We start from the raw sequence: 16,943 nt of genomic DNA, 5'->3' as shown, positions 1-16,943 counted from the left end.
GGAGTTTAGTAGAGTTCTCAAAGGTCAAATCGTTAAACTTTGACCCCTTAACAGCAAAATTTCTGACTGAAACCCGATTAAAAAGATTTTCCCAAATCTCAATACCCCGTATATCAAATTTCAAGTCTGTAGACCAAAAATTGTTGGCACACACAGACATTTTCACTTTATATATATATATATATATATATATATTATATATATATATAGATAAACTTCTTTCCAGTTAACAAAAAAAAAAAATTAAGAAATTTACATGCGGAGTTTGAACCTACAGACCACGTCATGCAAAAAAAAAAAAATAATAATAAAACAGGCTATCAACTTACCCAAAGTAGAATTTTCACGGCTCGTTGTTCTAACATTGTCACTAAGCGACGACATGGAAAAAATGGCTTTACCGATGATAGATAAATTAAAATAATAGTTTTGATTATCGGTAATTATCGGGGGTATTCTGAGACAAAACTTAACTAAGATCACTCTCAAACTTATACACTAATGTTCTGTAAATTTTAAAGAAAATCTGTTCAGCTGTTTCGGAGTCTGTAAGGAATTCACACACACACACACACACACACACACACACACACACACACACACACACACACACACACACACAAAGTTGCATTTATATAATTGTACCTATTTACTATGCCTCCCCATGGGACAGAGTTAGACGCCAGGGTCGTTTTTTAACGTGGAGAAAAGGTACAAAAATAAAAATTGTCTCAGTCGTGAAGGATTTCTCCACCGAAAGAGAACAAGAAATAGAAGTGCGGCATCTGAAGAACAGATACTACACTTTGATCTTGACCAAATTGTAGAGATAAAGGATCTTTCCAATTTCTCCACCACTGTTTTAGTGGATCATGTCATAGCTGATCCTTTGAGTCTAGACGATTCATCTAATGTGTATGTATGTGTTGCGACGATTAATCAAAAATGGGAATCGGAAAAATCAGAACTTTTTGAGGTATTGGCATCGGAAAAATTTGTGCCTTTTTTCCGATGCCAAAAACGATTCCTTTAATTATCTTTTTCATTTGATTTTGTTTTGAAAAAAAAATCTCCCACTGCTGGTAATAATAATAAAATAATAATTATTTATTAATTTAAACTTCCAGTAAAACTAAAATATATGGATCACCCCACCCCCTCACAAGCATGTTTTTATGTTAGAGAAAATATATATGCATTTAAGATGTGTTTTTATGATAATCGGGGCAAAATGACCATTTTATAGTTAAATATTTAGAGATTTATAAAGAATCGGAATCAGTAATTGTATCAGAAATTTAGTTCAGAATTGGTAATTGTATTGGAATTGGGGGGGAAAATATTGGAATCGTCCCATCACTAATATATATATCAATTATTGTCTACATAGATGATCCTTTGGGTCACAGATCGTTTATATTCTCTATTTAAACAATGACGCCACCCTTTTGTTATTTCAGCATCATAAAGAATCTTGTCAAAGTCTCCAACCTGTTTTAATTGATGGCGTCATTCCTTTGCAAAGTTATTCTATGTGCACAAGAACAAACACGATAACATGCAAGCAAAATCCACCAGTTTTCGTATATAAACAGATTAGCTAGTATTATGTGTTAAATAATGGGATGTGTTTTTTGTGTTTGTAGTCAAAACTACCTTTGAACAATTGGAATGGAGTAGTCTGTCGCAACAGGTGGCTCTGTTGGTTAATTTGAATAGCAGCGTGTAATTAATATACAATAACAATGCTTCTACTGGCTTACAGGGTTCCCTTACTGAGAAATTGAAAAATAAAAAGGTGAAATGCTCTTTAGTCTTGGTGGGTGATTACCTAGAGATGGTGGGAAGTGACGGTGGTCTAGTGGTTAACAACACGGACTGAGAACCTTGGTGTTCCAAGTTCAAATCCAGTTTGTTCCACAAAAATCACTTATTAGGCAACCTTCTTGTGGCCTCTCCCATAGGTACCCAATGTCTTTCTAGAAAGAATGCTGGAAATATACAGGGAAACCAATGCTAACAATAGAATCTGTTAATTTGTGTGAGTGATCTCCCCTGAAAAACTCTCCCTGCTAGTGAGGCGATTTCCAGTCGGAAGTTGGGAAGTGGCCATTGTTGTATATACTCGGTAGTTAGTGAGGAGTCGAATAAAATATTCTCTCTGTATCCGTTGTCTTAGTCCGTCATTTATATGTTTATATATTTCTTTATACATATTAACAGTCCTATATTTTTCTACTAACACACCCGACACATGTCAACATGTAAAATGAAGGTTAAATCATATATGATGACGATGTTTTTTTTTTAAATTCCTATTCAGTTCTGCTAAGACATAAGAGAGCTACTGTGAACTAGAGGCCATGCCTATGGGGACACTCTAAGTAGGGAGTTGAATAGTAAGATCTCTGTTCACATAACATTTAAATTTCTGCATGTTAGTACAGTCGGAAGCAGGATACAGAAAGGGAATTTCAAAGTCTGTCAATCCGAAGGAAGAAACTATTGGAGTAGAAGTATTTTAAGGATGAACCGGTTTCAAAGAAATATTTTCAATGAAAAAGATTTTTTAGGTGTATAATTAAATGTGAGAAAACGAGAAAACCTGCGATAAACAAAAACACGATGAGTGCATGAAAGGGTAAATTTCCGTGCTACAAAAGTACTGCTTAATTTTTATTGCATTTCATCTATGTTTCCATTTTTTCCCCTCTTTCCTTCTTTTTCTCTTTTTAACACCTTTGTTGCGCACATTGCATAATTTTTATCACATAGTCATGCAAAAAACATTGTGCATTCTTTCTTGTTCTATTTTTTTGCTGTTATTGAATAAACTAAAAATCTTCATTATGTCTCAAGGACATTTATTGATCTGAAGGAAACCGGTAAATGTTTTTTTTAAAATAATTTCTTGTTTTTAATTTATTTTTTCCTATTGTCTTTCTATAGATCATTTTCCCCTGGCATGTCATTTTATGATGCATTGTATATTTATCCTTTTAAACAATATGACAAAAAAAAAAAAGAAAAGAAAAAACAAGCTAAATCTTCCCTTACTGCCATGACAGGACCACACTTATTGGAAGATGTTTAACATGCCTGAATAAAGGGCCATTGCTTTTTCTAATGAAAATGTCAGCCAATTCTTATTTCACAAATCCTCGATGACATGAATCCAACAGAGCTCTCTTTTCATTACCAGATCAATATTTTCGTTTATTACATAAAAATTTTTGAGAAAAAACAGAATATTTTTCTATCAATCCTTTTTTTATGATCCCTACAAGCATTTAAAAGTTTGGATTTTTTTTTCCTTTCATTTTTCGGCCTTTTTTCTTTTGTTTTCCATCATCTGAATTTCAATGTTTATTGAACCGTAAACTAGTGCATATTTTATTCATGGGTGTAATCTCTTTTCTAACCAGATTATGTACCAACTAAAGGGAAGTAACTGATTCTTTTTAAAATCAAGGAGTTAATTCCCTTATGCCGACTCATTCCTTCAGGAATCCCTAAAAACAAAACAAGTTGTCTGTGTTTGTATATATGTATGTTTAGAGAGAGGAATATACTGGGCAAAAGAGTAAGAGAGGATAGGGAAGGATGGGAAAATGACAACAAAGGGAAGAAAGATAAAGAAAGAAATAGAAATTTTAGTAGAAATATGTTACACTTTTGCTCGGGGCAACGCCGGGTAGCCCTGTTAGTTACATATAATAGACATGGTCATTTAAGTTTTTTTTTTCATATGATTTTACCTATATTGTTCTGTAATTACTTTGAACTTTTTCATTGTGATAACCCTGAAAAGTACCCTACATCCAACGCTGATCAACCAAGTTATATATGAGATTTTGTTTTTTTTAAGCTGAAGCACTCTTCCTTGTCCACAGCCCACGTGAGTGTGGGTAATATTAGAAAGATGTGCCGGTTGGAATTTTCCCACTTAGCAGTTTGTTGTTTATATTCTGGATAACCACCTTTTTGATTCTTTTGTTACGATATCTGTTCCAAAGAGCAGTTTTTACTCCCACTTAGTTTCTTGTGTAGAATTTAATTATTGCATGTATTTTCTTCTTTTTAATGTAGTGTGCGTGCACACACACACACACACACACACACACACATATGTATATACATATACACAGCTGAGTTAAGAGCAAACGGTAGCAGAAAAAAATACAATAGCAGAACATTTTCAAAACATTAAATGTTCTGCATTTTTTTCCCCCCCCAAAAGCTAATTCTGGTAGTTGAAGAGTCTGCCAAAACTAGAAAACTAAGTTATTTCGAAAATTTTCTTGTTTTTAAGAGAAATGCAACATAACAGACACAACTTTGAAGAAGAAAAAGTGTGTGTCTGTACAGAAAGGAGGGGGGGGTCTGTAAATTTGAAATAAAGCGCAGTTATTGTCATCTGACCAAAAAGTTTTTCCAAACTTCATTGTATATTTGATCCAATCCTCTTATCAATGACCTTCGTGAAAGTTCTGTATTTTTAGTTTCAGTATTAAAGAAAAAAAAAAGCTTCCTGCTAAAAGACCTACCCGAGGTTAAGTGGTGTTTGAGATGTTACACTTAAAAGAAATTCGGATTTTATTTTATTTTTTTTATTTTATTTTAAATTGTTTTATCTTGTGAATATTTTCTTTTTATTTTTAAGATTTATTATCTTACTATAAAGGTATTTTAAAATCTTTTTTTTTTTTTAAAGTGATTTTATTTCCGATTTTCTTTTTTTTTGTTTTTGTTGAGGATGGCGCATCCTAACAGATGCTAGACATTCATCCACTATTTCGGATACTCCATACCGAGAGATCGTTTTACAATTCTATTTGAAGTTAAGTGGTGTTTAAGATGTTAAGCTTAAAAAGAAATTCTGATTTATTTATTTTTAATTTTTCTTGTTTAATAAAGTGAATACTTTATTTTAAATCTATTTTCTTACTGTGAAAGGTTTTTTTTTTAAAGTGTTTTTGTTTATTTATTCATTTGTTTTTTCAATTTCCTTAGTTTTTTTTTTTTTTTTTTTTTCTGGAGATGGAGCAACCACTATTTCAGAAACTCCAAATCGAAAAATCTTTCTAAGATTTTAACTGTCCCTTTAAGTGCACTTGTTTGGATCTCTCTTGTACTTGGTTCACCTGGTATATTCGCTAGATAGATTTTGAAATTCTTTTTCATGACACTAGTGGCTTCTATAATAACTGGAATGATGGAAATTTTCCCAAGATTCCAATTTCTTTTCATGCCGTACATAAAACCTTGGTATTTTGTTATCTTCTTCCTCATCATTAGGGATACTGACTTCAAATAAGATGGCTACTCTTTCCCTTTTGTATCCTATAACTGTGTTAAATTTCATCGTTCTGTTTTCTAAATATGTAACGGTATGGAGTACATAAGTCATACACCATCCACCATGATTATTTATAACTGTTATATGTACAAGGGTCATTCCAAAAGTAAGGTCTCTTATTTTTTAACTCAAAAACTAAAAACATTGAAGAGCTACAAAGACGAGAGTGGTACCATTAAAACAAGTGATCTTTCGTGCTCCAGAATTTATTTTTCTACATAGTCGCCATCATTCTCAATGTATTTTTGCCAGCCTCTTTTGATGCCCTGGTCGTAAAAGTCCAGAGCCCACTTTGTCACTTGCATCTCTGTTGCCACTATGAAATCGCCGAACCAATCTTCTAACTGTGCTGAGGTCAACTGCATCGATTTTGTAAACATTCAACAGGTGCTGATGAATGTTGATCAGTTCAATTTTTTTTTTGCATGGAGGAATTCGATGACACATCTCTGCTTCTGACACATGTCCATGACTGGGCTTGATTTCTTAGTCTCACACTGTCAATATCTGCACTAGAGAGAGATGAAACTTTCAGGTTATGAATGCATAAGTTCAGTCATCATAACAATGCAATTTGCAATGTTTTTTGGGACGTCCCTTGTATATTCCCAGGACTTGCTGCTATACTACAAGACCATGCATTCTACCAGAATAAAATCGAAGCAGAACGATTAGAATTACAAAAAGAACAGTTGGCAAAAAGTAAGACTTTAAAAGATGTTTATTCCAGCTCAACAATGATGGCAAAGTTATTTGAATTGTCAATTGGGTAGCAAATTCTTGTGACACGACATGTTTCCCGCTCGACAACTGATGACCCCAGCATTGTTTCCATAATCTTCTTCTCATTTATCTTCTCTTCTCATGGCCGTATTTTTGTAGTCTCACACTGGCGGCTGCCGATAGGGTGTGCACAAGTTCATAAGTATAAAAATAACACAAAACTAAAGGAAAATACAGACTCTGGTACTTTCTGTTGGACTCTGGTTGCGTGGGTCACAGCCCCAACCATCTACATCTACTATCACGTTTATCAGTTAGTTGATCAATTCATTTCATCATCTGCTCCAAACCATGATTTGTGTTCAACTGTGCTTAACTCCCTAACTGACCTCCTAAACCCCTTCCAATCCTAAATATATCTCCTTATTGTTCAGTTTTTTGTCATCTTAATAGCTACCATACTTTGCTTAACAGTCCCCTGGTTCTTTTGTTTCTGTCATCTTAATTGCAACCAAAGAAAACAAACTCCGACATCTTTTATAATATAAAACTCACCTGTCTTTTTAAATGTACGAGGGGTGTGCAATAAGTAATGCCCCTGACCCACTTCCCATAGCAGTATAGCAACGAAACTTGGCACAGTTATTAGTCTTTCTCTACATAGGAACCACCCAGAGTTATGCATTTCTCCCATCGTTTGATGCAGCTATGGAGACCGTTTTTGTAGAACACCCCAGGTTGGTCCTCCAACCACGATGTAACTTCAGAAATTAAGGCTGTGTCATCTGGGAAACGCTTTCCTTTTAAAAACAACTTCATGGCTGGGAAGAGGTGAAAGTCAGAAAGAGTGCAAGAATAGGGAGGATGGGGGAGGATTTCATAACCACACGCCTGTGCTTCTGATCTGGCGACATGCGAGTTGTGGACCGGAGCGTTGTCCTGCAGGAGGAGGGTACCTTTGCTGATCTTGCCTCACCTCTTGATTTTGATAACTTCCCTTAATTTCCTCAAAAGTGAAGCATAATAGGCTCCTGTAATTGTGGTAACCTTTGCCAGGAAATCTTTCATCACTACTCCGTCCTGTTCCCAGAAGACTGTGAGCATGACCTTGTCAGCGGAGGGCTGCACCCTTGCCTTCTTTGGAGGTGGTGAGTCCAAGTGCTTCCACTGCGTTGACTGGACTTTGGTCTCTGGATCATAGTGATGGACCCAAATTTCATCCTGTGTAATCAGTCTTTTGAAAAACTTTGACTCATCTTCTTGGCACATCTCCAAATTCATCCTTGAGCACTTAACGTGTTCTCGCTTCTGGAATGGTGTGAGCAACCTGGGAATCCATCTGGCAGACACCTTATGCATATGCAAATGGTCATGAATGATAGTTTCCACAGACCTTGTACTAATCTTAACATCTTGGGCTATTTAGCGAATAGTAATGCGTCGATCTTCCAAAATGGCAGCCTCAATTTGATGGACAGATGCCTCATCAATGGCAGAAGGGGGTGGGCGACCAGGTTTTGGAGCTGTTTCCACAGATTTCCGACCATGTTTGAATTCATAATGCCAGCATTTTACAAGGTCATATGATGGGGCATTGTCACCATAAGTTTCTTTCATTTCATCAAAAGTCTCCTGTGGTGTGCGTCCTTTCAAATACAAAAACCGAATCACTGCTTGACATTCAACAGGCTCCATTTCACACCTGACTTAGTTCAAACACCTGTAAAACAGAAACCACAATTAGTTCAGAGCTGTAATTTGCCACATAACCCGTAGAGATATAAATCATTGCATATGCAAAATTTCAGCTAGATCAGACAACTGGAAGTGGGTCAGAGGCATTACTTATTGCACACCCCTCGTATGAATGTATATATGTATGTATGTATGTCTGCCTAAAACTTTCGACAGAGGCGACAGATTTTCATGAAGTCAGTATCGTTTTGAAGCTCGACCCTTCATACGACAAATATCGGAAATTGGCTAAAAACATAATTTCCTTCACCCTCAGTTGGGCACTTTTCTACAAGGAGGGGTTGCTTTTTTTCGCCGATATTTTTGAAAGTCATCCCCTCTTTTTGACTGACTAGCCTTAATTTAAACATTTGTCACTTCCGGTTTGGCGATGAGCGCAACAGCAAAAACGTCATGTTTTTTTTGTTTTTTTTTCACATTCTTTTCCTCCTTCACAGTATAGGTTCGAGCCTGCTTGCCTACTACCACTTTTTTTTTTTTTTTGCTCACCACACCTCCAAACACTCGGGCAACGCCGGGCCACAGGCTAGTTTTACATATATATTCGTTGGACTCTGTGCATGTGTCACACCCTCGACCCTCTAAATGCTAAGGTTCACATCTACATCTATTGTTGATACCGTGTTGGTTGGTCAATTCATTTCACCATCTGCTCTGAGCTAGGAGCCGTCTTCAACTGTGTCAAAACTCTCATTAATGTCAAGTGTCACATTGTTAACTCAACTCTGTTGTTGATTGTTACCAGCATCAACTGGATACTGTCATAAAACCATTTGCAAATTCTAAATATATCTCCATTGTTCAGTTTGTTGGTTAATAGTTGATAACTACCACACCCTGCTTAACAATCACTTTGTTCTTTTGTTCCCATCATCTTAATGACGACCACACCTTAACTCTCTTTGATAAGCCTGTTTCCTCTTCTTTTGTTATATTTTTTCCCTGCTTCCTAACACTTGCAGGAGAGGTGCCGATGGCATCACATTGGTACAAATGAAAGTGATTTATCTTACAACATGATTTGGAACACCATTGAAGCTTTCAACTATGATTCAAATTATGAGGGTACTTTTGTCTTGTATTTCAGGTATTATGAAGATATATATATATATAAAGCAGACCATAAAAAATTGGACAGATTTTAAACAGGTTTGGTTACTGTTAAGGAAGTTGGGCATAGTGTAATATAAAAAATTTGTAAATATGAAGCAATACAATAGTTGACCAAATTATTTAGTCTCAAACCATCTCATTTCCGAAAGATGTGGAAGTGTTTGAACATTACAAGAAACGATAATGAGGACTACACGACTTTTGTAATCACAGTAAATAAACACTATGATGACTTTCGGTTATCGAAATTATGTACAAAAGGATTGGTGTCAAACACAGATTTGGAAATTAGGAGAGTTCTTAAGAAACAAATAACTGATCGGGTGATTGGAAAAATGTATGATATATATTGGTCATCCAGACATATCATGGATGAAGAGTCCGATGTGAAGCTGATTGTGCTAGATGAGCATGGATTGAGATATCGAGAATAGAGGTAAATTTAAAGATGTGTGTAAGCAACAAAAACGCCTCCCATAAAATTAATACCCTCATCTAAAACAGACCAACCATGATCGATAATCCATATTGACTTTTCTATTTGATGGGGATTATTATTAGCTGGTTGTAGTGGATAGCTTCACTTAGACAGAATAGAAACTACAATCGTACACACATTTCTGAGTCATGGATTTTGTAGTATCAGATAATGATACTCAATTCACGCCCAGTTATTTCAAAATTTTTTGCCAGTTTCTAGTTGAACACCTTACAACCGTGCTGTATTATCCAAGAAGTAATGATCTAGCAGAGTGATTTGTTGATACTTTTAAACGAGCAATAAAAAAAAGCATGGGCACTTCTATGGAGAAAGCCATGCAGGATTTTCCACAGTTGTATGGAATGATTCCAAATGATAACATTCCATCTTGCATGTCACCAGCAGAAGCTGTGTCCACAAGAAAGATCAAGATGATGTTTGACAGATTTACTAACTCATCAGAAACAGGAACGAAAAATAAATGTAAAAAAAAAAAAAAAAAAAAGAAGCAAGTTTTCAAATTGGAGACAAGGTTATTTTCTGAACGTTTCAAAACAATAATTTTGGAAAAATCTAGATTATAGATAAAAGAATTGGAAATTTGTTTTATGTGGTGAAAGGGGCAAAATTTATCCATAAGAGACATTTAAACCAAATCAGAAAAAAGATATTCTGATAGTGTTGAGGACAACATTACAGATCATTTGATGGATGCTGTGTTTGACACATTCGAGTTACCAGTCTTAGTTCCTAAAAAGTGAACCTCAAAAATGAAAAGAAAATTGCAGACTTCATGGAAGTTAACTCTGAGAGAAAAAAAATATTTACATACTCCTTATGGATCATAATCTTAAAAAGTGGTCTATAGTTGAAGCTGATTTACCTATTTCAGGAATAAATGAACTAACCCAGACAATAAATATATATACAAATGTACGTTGTGGCAGTTATTGTCGGCAGTTATGCCTCCAGAATCATAGCATATAAATACTTTTGTTAATTATATCACAGCGTTTATCTTGATTGTTATTGGCCTGCAAGGCCACAACACATTTCAAATTCAAGGCTGAGTTTGTTTTGATAGTTTGTAATTTATGAAAAGCATTGGATAAATTTATAAAATAAACGTCATGTTTTGTTGGTTGGAAAGGAAAATGAAAATAGATTTTCATAAATATGGTGAACAGATAAGGAAAGTGTTGATAGCACGTGGTTAAGGTCTTAGCTAATTCTAATGCTAAATTTAACCCACTTTAGAAATGAGTGTGAGACACATCAATAAAATAATTTTGCTCAGGTCTTCATCTTTTTATTAGCTTAACATATGGAAGAAAAATGCTGCCCAAAATAGCTTGACATAAATGCGTGTTTTGACCTGTTATAAGGTTATCCATTCCAGCAAATCCTGGGAACATCAACCTGAAAGAACAGTTGGAAATGACTTATATACCATACATTATGACCATATAATCCCTACAGCCAATTACCTTGAAAATGCTGCTGTGAAACCTGACATAGTTATATGGACTAAGTCAGAGAGAGTTGCAACCTTGGTTGAAGTGAGTGTTCCTAATGATGGAGGTCTGAACAGAGCTGAAAGGAAGAAACAGATCAAATATCAAGGTTTCATGTATGATATGAAAAGAAACTGGAATCTTAGAGAGATATCAATCATACCAGTTATTATAGGTGCCACAGGGCTTATGAAGTCCTACCTAAAAGAGCTCTCGGTTGGTTTCAATAAAAAGCAGGGCAATGTTGGCAGTTGGTTTGGCTGCCCCATATCCAGCATTACAATCTTCAAAGAAGGAAATTGGCTGCACAAGACCAGGGCCTCATGACGAACGCCTTTAAAAAGATGAATGGTCTAAGCAATAATAAATGCAGGTTCTGCAATACTGAGGTTGAGAGTGTGGACCACCTGATCTCGAGTTGCAAAGTCCGACTTGGAGATCATTATTATACAGGAGTTTGCAAATACCTTCATTGGAAGATATGTAAGAAACTAAACGTTCAGTGTAGTAAAAAATACCTGAGCGAACAGTTGGGAATGACATGTACACCATTCATTATGACTACATAATTCCTATTGGTACATATCTAGAAAACACAGCCATTAAACCAGATATAGTGATTTGGGACAGAGCGAATAAAAAAGCGACCATAATAAGGTCAGTGCATGCAATGATACAGGGCTTAACAGAGCTGAGAGCGAAAAAAAAACCCCCAAAGTATAAAGGTCTTATGTATGATATGAAACGAAATTGGAAATTAAGAGATTTTCATTATACCAATCATCATAGGAGCAACTGGGTTTATGAAAAAGAACTTAAAAAAGGTACTTAGCAAGTATACCCGGTGAACCAAGTGCAAGTGAAATACAAACGATTGCACTGAAAGGGACGGCTAGAATCCTAAAAAGATCTCTGGGTTGGACTCACTAAAATAGGGGTAAATGTTAGACATCTGGTTGGATGTCCCACCTTCTAGAAGAAAAAGATGAAGAAAAATAAAATAAAAAAAAAGTGAAAATAATAGTCTTGTGACATGTAACAACAGGAGATAACATTACACAAAGCCATTTGAAGAATGTTACAGGCTTTCATATGTGGTGTGCCAAAAGAAGGTAGAAGGCCATGACAGTATGAGATCCCTTTTCTTAAATCTATTAATGAAACTGATCATCATATCTTATCGCAATAGAAATTAACCCATCGCATGGCGGTGCTGTTTGCCTCCTTAAGGTCTTGGTTTGAGCAATGAGGACCCAATCGGCAGTTTTCCCTAAGGTGGTGCATCGTTTGTACCTCTCCATATGGACATAAAGGTGAGGTGTCTAGGCCCCACTTGTGGAGATTGTTTTTGTTTTGCTTTCTTTGGCTCTGGCTCTATTTAGAGTCACCCAGTTTTTTCTACCAAGGTTTGAACCCTGGGGGAGTGTTTCTTTTGGGTCTGGTAGGACTTCATTTTTATTCCTGCTGTTATAGTCTCGCTATCGTTCCATCCTATAGGAGGCAGCTTGCCTGGGATCGATTTCCTCTATATTGATGAAGCTACTGCGAGATTTTAGTCTTTGTCTCACTGATTGGTGGCCAAACAGTGAGTGCTTGTGGTCATTAAGCTGTTTGTACCATTCCATTCTGGTGATGACTTCTCGCCTGATATGTGGTGGTGGAATACCAGTTAGGCAGTATAGAGCTGGCAAGGGAGTTGGTCTTAGGGCACCAGTTATGGTTCGGTATGCCTTGTTCAGCTCTACATCAATTTTATGGCATTGCATGATCTTGCCCATACTGGGGCACAATACTCCGCTGTGGAATGGTACAGTGCGAGAGCTGTTTGCCTCAATGTTTTGGGGTCAGCACCCCAATTGCTGGTGGCAAGCTTACTGAGAAGGCTGTTTCGTGATGACAGCTTGCCTTTCAATTTGGTAATGTGTTTTCTAAAAGAGTGTTCTGTCCAGAGTTACCCCCAAGTAGACTGGGAAAGGTTCATGTGTAAGCAGGTTCATCTACCGCAGATGTGCTGACGGTTATATCTCACAGGATTAGTGAATCTCTTGACAAAGGCTTCCTTTCTAGGGCAATTGCTCTTGACATATCAAAGGCCTTCGACAAGGTATGGCATAAGGGTCTACTTCACAAGATTTCCAGCTATGGTATAACTGGAAATGTTTTCTCAATCATTAAATCATTTCTCTCCGATAGGCTCATAAGAGTAGTGGTCGATGGACAAAAATCGGAGGCCTGCAGTATTAATGCTGGAGTCCCTCAGGGGTCCATCCTGGGTCCAACTCTCTTCCTGATCTACATCAATGACCTCCCTAAACACATACTTAAATCATTCCTTGACATCTATCCTGATGACACGACCATCTATGGCAACACATCAAAGGCTGTAAATGACAAAGTTCTCTCTGATTCTCTCTCCTCTGATCTCGAGCGTGGTTCAGTGGGGGAAGACGTGGCTGGTTACCTTTAATGCATCCAAAACCACCAAACTCCTATCCTTACATCATCAACGCTCTGATCCCCATCTGGCATCAATTGGGATGGATGGCTCTCGTCTGGGAGAGGCCCCGTGTTTTGACAAGCTTCTGGGTTTGACCTTTACTCCTGATCTGAAATGGAACACGTACATCAAGTCTGTTGCCAAGGTCGCTGGAAAGATGGTGGGATCCTTCTACCACTCCAGAAGATATCTCACTACTGATGCAATTCTCTATCTATATAAAAGCCAAGTACGTCCAAGGATGGAATACTGCTGCCATATCTGGGCAGGAGCTGCTAAAAACAGCCTATCCTGCCTTGACAGAGTACAAAATAGACTTTGTGGCTTAGTGGGGGATGCCCTTTTCTCTACCCTGCAACCTCTCTCCCACAGAAGAGACGTTGCGAGCCTATCCTTGTTTTATCGTTATTTCCATGGCACGTGCTCATCTGAACTCCAATCTCTGGTCCCCCCTCGCCAATCTTTCACGAAAAACACCCGTCTAGCTGAATCCACGGTGAAAAATTTCCCCCACTCTTTATCTGTGCCTAAATCAAAACGTGGATTCCATGAACAAAGCTTCTTTCTTAGAACTGCACGTCTGTGGAACTCTGTTCCATCTGCCTGCTTCCCACCTGACTATAACTTGGATGTCTTCAAGTCCAACGTTAACAAATTCCTAATGAACTGCCCCCTTAAGTAAACACTTCATCAAATCTCCACACTAACGTAATGTACTTGCAATAACCCTTATCCCTGAGTGGCTTCCGGGCCTTGATAAGTGGTGACCACTGTGTAAAAAAAAAAAAGAAAAAAAAAAAAAGCATGTTGTCATTCCACATGACTCTTAGTCTCCGATTTTCTTGGTGATTATTAAGATGAAAGGCGCAAACCTGGGTCTTGTTTGGGTTTCCATTTAAGTACCACTTTTTGTAGTACTTAGAGAGAGTGGCTAGGGTATCAGAGAGTCTTTCTTCTATGATGTCAAAACTATGTGTCTGGGTGGTGATGCATAGGTCATCTGCATATATATATCTTTGTATATTTGGGTATTGTGGTTGGCCGTTAGTGTAGATATTGAATAGGGTTGGAGCCAAAACCGAACCTTGTGGGAGGCCATTGTTTTGGATAAACCATCTACTCTTTTTGCCATACATCTCAACATGAAAACGTCGGTTACTAAGTAGACATTCAATTATGCTCACCAATGCTGAGTTTTGTATCATTTGGGCTACTTTTAGTATGAGTGCCCTATGGTTGACAGTGTCGTAGGCTGCTGTAAGGTCTACGAACACAGTGCCTGTTATTTTTTTGGTCTCAAATCCATCCTCAATAAATTGGGTCTGGTTTAAAATCTGGCTACAACATGACCGACTTGGTCTAAAGCCAGCTTTGTCAGCTGAGAGTTGTTCTTCCGTTTCCGTTATTCTGGCAAGTATCATGCGCTCATTTAGTTTATAGAGAATGCACAGTAGGGAGATAGGTCGGTAGCTCTTAGGTGATGTGGGGTCTTTTCCAGGTTTTAGAATGGCTACTACTCTTGCCTTTTTCCAGATTTTAGGGAGTTTGAGGGATGACGCACAGTTATTTATTAGGGACAGTAACCACTTTCTTACACTTGTTCCAAAGTGTGTTACCATCTCTGTGGTTATTCCATCACGGCCCGATGCCTTTCAATGAAACTGATGTAATAGTCTCAGCAGAACTTGAATGCGTTACTACATTATTATGACAATATGTTGCTACATCGCTATGTCATTACATTATTATGTTGTTACATTACTACATTGTTACTTCACTATGTTACAACATACGTTAAGAGGAGCATAAAGAGGATCTCGGGTTTATTTTTAGCAGCCGTGTATCTCACTTCCCCTTTTTTGTTCTTTAGTCCTTGTATTCCATTACTGATGTTTCTGACACAGAGGGAAGAATTGCTGTTTCCTGGGTCAGAATCTATTCCAACTAACATTTATCGTTGGCAAGTTTTTTGACCCTGAAGTAGTATTTTTCTTTTTAGCTCCTTACATCAAGTAGCTTTATGCCTTGTCTGGAGCGATTTCCATTAAAATAAACAAACTACATCACTATGTTACTATGACCAGTTTATGGTAACAATGGCATTAGGATGGAAAAAAAATGTCTTCCTTTCTTTATGACTATATCGTTTTTTGTTTGGCTGCAAGTTAAACATAGAAAAGAAAAACCCTGTTTGTCCTGTCATTTTCAATTTATCTTATTTTTTTTTGCAGTTTGGCTTGGATGAAAATTCACCTTCAACAATGAATCTCTCAGAATTCCCAAGTTTTATTCACATAAACCTGAAAAAGTAAGTTTTTAATAATATTTTTCAAAATGAGGTTTCATCATTCAGTTTTTTTGTATTTTTAGAAATATACTTTTTTTTTGTAAAAATATGCTTTTTCTTTTATTTAAAATTTTTTTTAATGCCGGTTTCTTCCATTACATTGTTTCCATATTTCAGGTTACGTGGGGAATTTTATCCGCAAAAGAAAGTTCAATTATCATGTGTGAGAATGTAGGAATATCCTCAAGATAAGCACTGAAATTTGTATTAGAAGCGACAACTTTTGGAGAGAAGGAAAATCTACAGTGTGCATTTTGAATGAAGAACCATTTTTGTAATAGGAAAATGATCTCAAAAGGGATGGCAAAAAAATAACTCTATCGTCGACAAAAGGAAATGATCAAATTGCGAACATTAAATGTAGTTGTCGCAAACAAAAATTGGCAGCATCAATCCAGTCAGAAAAGTCTTGAATTGTAAATATTTTCAGATAAAAAATGGTAGCATTAATTCAGTAAGGATCAGCAGAACATAGTTCCTTTCTCATGTCAAGACGAAAAGCTATAACTAAAAATTCAAAGAAATTCAGTATATATATATATATATATATATATATATATATATATATATATATATATGTATGTATGTGTGTGTGTGTGTGTATGAATAAAAAATCAATACGAAAATTATATAAATGTTTATATCTTTTCTGTATTTATTTCCTGCGTGTTTACGTGTAGGAATACAAGAAGTCTTTTGAAAAAAATAAGAATGTTTCCTTCGAAAGCACACAATTTTCGACCGATCCTTCGATCTTCCTCAGTGTGAAGATTTGGACAATTATATTTATAGCCAGGAGTGATAAGAACACACCAATCAAGAATCACTAAGGACACACCAATCAAGAATCACTATATATATATATATATATATATATATATATATATATATATATATATATATATAATGGAAATGGTAATTAATAAAAACTGAAGAAAGTGCTCAATACCGTTGTAGAGCAGATATGCGTTTTATTTTTTATTACCGTATCTATCTGTTAAGTTACATTATTGTTTCAGCTACTTGGCCGTTTTTTTTGGCCGTCTGTAGCATCCTCAAACTTTTACAGACCTGTAAAAGTCTGAGGATGCTACAGATGGCCAAAAAGAAAACGGCCAAGTAGCTGAAACAATAATGTAACTTAACAGATAGAT

The 16,943-nt window shown here is 36.4% G+C and overlaps 1 protein-coding gene across 3 annotated transcripts in view; it reads left to right on the top strand.

Moving 5' to 3' along the window:
• LOC145297542 (DNA polymerase subunit gamma-1-like) overlaps positions 1-16,943 on the top strand; it is a 231,559-nt gene that overhangs the window by 50,078 nt on the left and 164,538 nt on the right. For all 3 annotated transcript variants that reach the window (XM_080143503.1, XM_080143500.1, XM_080143504.1), the window contains one exon: positions 15,674-15,750. The gene's annotated coding sequence lies outside the window, so the exon portion shown is untranslated. The remainder of the gene's footprint in view (positions 1-15,673; positions 15,751-16,943) is intronic.

Source organism: Euprymna scolopes, chromosome 18 (assembly GCF_053919585.1).
Source record: "Euprymna scolopes isolate OS-2025 chromosome 18, ASM5391958v1, whole genome shotgun sequence".
Lineage (NCBI taxonomy): Eukaryota > Metazoa > Mollusca > Cephalopoda > Sepiida > Sepiolidae > Euprymna > Euprymna scolopes.
Note: the sequence above shows the minus strand (reverse complement) of the source record. Positions and strands in the feature narration are given on the sequence as shown.